Source organism: Lichenostomus cassidix, unplaced genomic scaffold (genome assembly GCF_008360975.1).
Source record: "Lichenostomus cassidix isolate B80296 unplaced genomic scaffold, HeHo_3.0 HiC_scaffold_614, whole genome shotgun sequence".
In the NCBI taxonomy this organism is placed as follows: Eukaryota; Metazoa; Chordata; class Aves; order Passeriformes; family Meliphagidae; genus Lichenostomus; species Lichenostomus cassidix.
The window spans coordinates 1-3,069 of NW_028147707.1; the positions used below are offsets into that span (position 1 = coordinate 1).

The 3,069-nt window shown below is 63.0% G+C and overlaps 1 non-coding gene across 1 annotated transcript; it reads left to right on the forward strand.

Moving 5' to 3' along the window:
* The first annotated feature begins 828 nt into the window (after positions 1-828).
* Positions 829-1,018, forward strand: LOC146420926 (U2 spliceosomal RNA). The gene has a single exon (XR_014848880.1). It is a non-coding gene; the product is annotated as a U2 spliceosomal RNA (small nuclear RNA).
* The last annotated feature ends 2,051 nt before the right edge of the window (positions 1,019-3,069 follow it).

A 3,069-nucleotide genomic window follows, 5' to 3' on the forward strand; every position in this document is an offset into this window, starting at 1 on the left:
GGGAGGCAGGCGGCTTTGGGGACGATTCACAGACACGCTGCCGCTGCCCGCAGGGACACGAGCCGTACCACCGGCTGCGGCTCCGCTCCCGCCCGCCCCCGTGGCCGCAGTGCCTCCCCCGGCGCCTCCCCCGGCGCCTCCCCCGGCGCCTCCCCCGGCGCCTCCCCCGGCGCCTCCCCCGGCGCCTCCCCCGGCGCCTCCCCCGGCGGCTCCCCCGGCGCCTCCCCCGGCGCCTCCCCCGGCGCCTCCCCCGGCGCCTCCCCCGGCGCCTCCCCCGGCGCCTCCCCCGGCGCCTCCCCCGGCGCCTCCCCCGGCGCCTCCCCCGGCGCCTCCCCCGGCGCCTCCCCCGGCGCCTCCCCCGGCGCCGCCCCCGGCGCCTCCCCCGGCGCCTCCCCCGGCGCCTCCCCCGGCGCCTCCCCCGGCGCCGCCCCCCGCGCCTCCCCCGGCGCCTCCCCCGGCGCCTCCCCCGGCGCCTCCCCCGGCGCCTCCCCCGGCGCCTCCCCCGGCGCCTCCCCCGGCGCCTCCCCCGGCGCCTCCCCCGGCACCTCCCCCGGCACCTCCCCCGGCGCCCCCTCTTTGCCGGGGCGGAACCCGAATGCGGACGGGAGGGAGAGCCAGGGGTGGGGCTGTGCGGATTCAACAGTCACAGCACAAACGGGCTGCTCGGAAGGGTGGCTGTGAGATTTGCGGGCTTCCAGGGCTCTGTGCTTGTGAGGCGCGGGCAGGGGAGCGCGGAATGCAGCGTGGGAGGAGCTCGGGAACAACGCGAGGGCGGTGGGCGAGTCAGGGGCGAGAGCGGCTGGGGACCGCCTTTGGAATTCCCTGTGTATCGTTCCTCGCCTTTTTGGCTAAGATCAAGTGTAGTATCTATTCTTATCAGTTCAATATCTGATACGTCCTCGATGGGAGGACTTTATATTACAGGATTTTTGGGCTCGGGACTTGGATCCGGAGCTTGCTCCCTCCGCTCCGCGCGTGGTCCGGGTATTGCGGTGCCTCCGGGAACGGTGCACCCCGCCGGGGACCTCTGGTCGGTTAAAAACACATTTAAACCCGAGTAAACGTGATTATCCGCACTTAAGGGTAAACCGCAGCTCTCCGGACCCCTGAGAAGCTGCCAAAGCTCGGGCGGCTGTGATTCTCTCCTCCCTTCTCCTCGCAGGGTGCGGCGAAATGGCGGCGCTTCCCCCGTGCTTTTGCGTGCTACTTGGGTTAAACTCCGGGATCTCGCCGCTTTCTGAGGGGGTTTCCGATTTATACCAGGGTAATAGAGGACATTAATGTCATTTAAATGAATCTGGGAGGGGATTTGGGGCAGTTTTGTCACATAAACACGTGAAGGAGGTGAGCAGCGGGGCGGGGGAGCCGCACGGCTTTCTTTTTGCAGCTCTTTGACCGCGGATGTTTCTACGATGCAAATAAAAATCTCAATTCTTTTTAAAAACACCGATTTTGTTTATTTGTAAAGTAAAAAAGGTGCAGAGCTTCATCACAGCCGCTTCGGCAGCGGCTGGGAGGTCCTGGGGTGACCTAGGAGATCCCGGAGTCCCCAAAGCCGGAAAATTCCCTAAAGCCCCTCCCGACCTTCCCCGGTTTCCTCAGGAATTTTGCGGGCGATGTGACAATTTTGGGGGATTTTCGGGCGTTCCCCGCGTCCTCCCCGGGATTTCCCCCCTCCCCTGCTCTTACCGCAGCTCCGAGGGTCCCTCTGCTGCCCCCGAAAAGCCCCAAAAAGGGGCAAGAAATCCCCGATCCCCCCTGTCCCGAACCCGCCAGGCAGAGCGGCGTTGGCTCGAGCCGCGCCTCATAAGGGAATATGCAAATTAGAAGGGCATGGGCGGGGTTTGGGGGGCAGGAGCGGTTATGCAAATGAAAGAACGCCGGGAGGGAGTGGCTTCATGGGAGTAAGGGGCGGGGTTATGCTAATTTAGATTACCTCATGTGCAAAAGGCATCTTGGGAAAAAAGGCGGGGTTTATGCTAATTTGGATTACCTCATGCGCGAACGGCATCTTGGGAGAAAGGGGCGGGGTTATGCTAATTTGGATTACCTCATGCGCGAACGGCATCTTGGGAGAAAGGGGCGGGGTTATGCTAATTTGGATTACCTCATGCGCGAACGGCATCTTGGGAGAAAGGGGCGGGGTTATGCTAATTTGGATTACCTCATGCGCGAACGGCATCTTGGGAGAAAGGGGCGGGGTTATGCTAAATAGATGACCTCATGCGCGAACGGCATTTTGGGAGAAAGGGGCGGGGTTATGCTAATTTAGATTACCTCATGCGCGAATGGCCTCTTGGGGAAAATGGGCGGAGTTATGCAAACTAGCCGAAATGCGGCGCGAATTGCAGCCTCGATCAAGGGGCGGGGTCATGCAAATTAAAGCACAATCCCGCATGAATGGCGTCTGGGGAAAAGAGGTCCGGCCATGCAAATTAGATCACTGCGCGCAGCGATCGGCGGCATCATGGCGGATGAAGATCGGTGAGGCAAACTCGAATCCTTAGCGGCGCGAATGGCATCTTGAAAGCTTTATTGGGGGATTTGCAGAGTTTAGGCCTCGGTGCGCGGGGGGCGCGGGGGGAAATGGGGTTTCAAGCCTTTCCTGAGTCCCCGAAAAAAGACCTTTTTTCCATTTTTCCCCACACAAATAACCGCAGCTCCTCTCAGCCCCGGCTCGGCAAGTCCAACCGCATGGTCCGAGCGGCCAAAAGCCCGAGCGCGGCACCTTCGCCGTGCCTCTGCCGGCCTGTCCGGCCCCGCTGGCCGCGCCGAGAATCCATGAAAAATCTCCTGCAGCTCCCGAGCCTTTCCGCCTCTCCCGGAGCTCCCAGCGCCTCACGAGCTTCCCGCGCGGCCGGCCGGAGCGGCGGGGTGATGCATATTAGAGACACAGAGCACCGCCGTGATTTCGGGTCAGTGCTTCAGAAACATGTGCTGACAGTGCGGGAACACAGCGGGAAAGAGTCTCTAAATTGCTGGAAAGGAGGTGCGGGGCGGCGCGGGGGAGACAGCGAGGTGTGTGTTTGTCGAGCGGGGTGCCGCCGGGAGTGGGGGAAGGAGATTGTC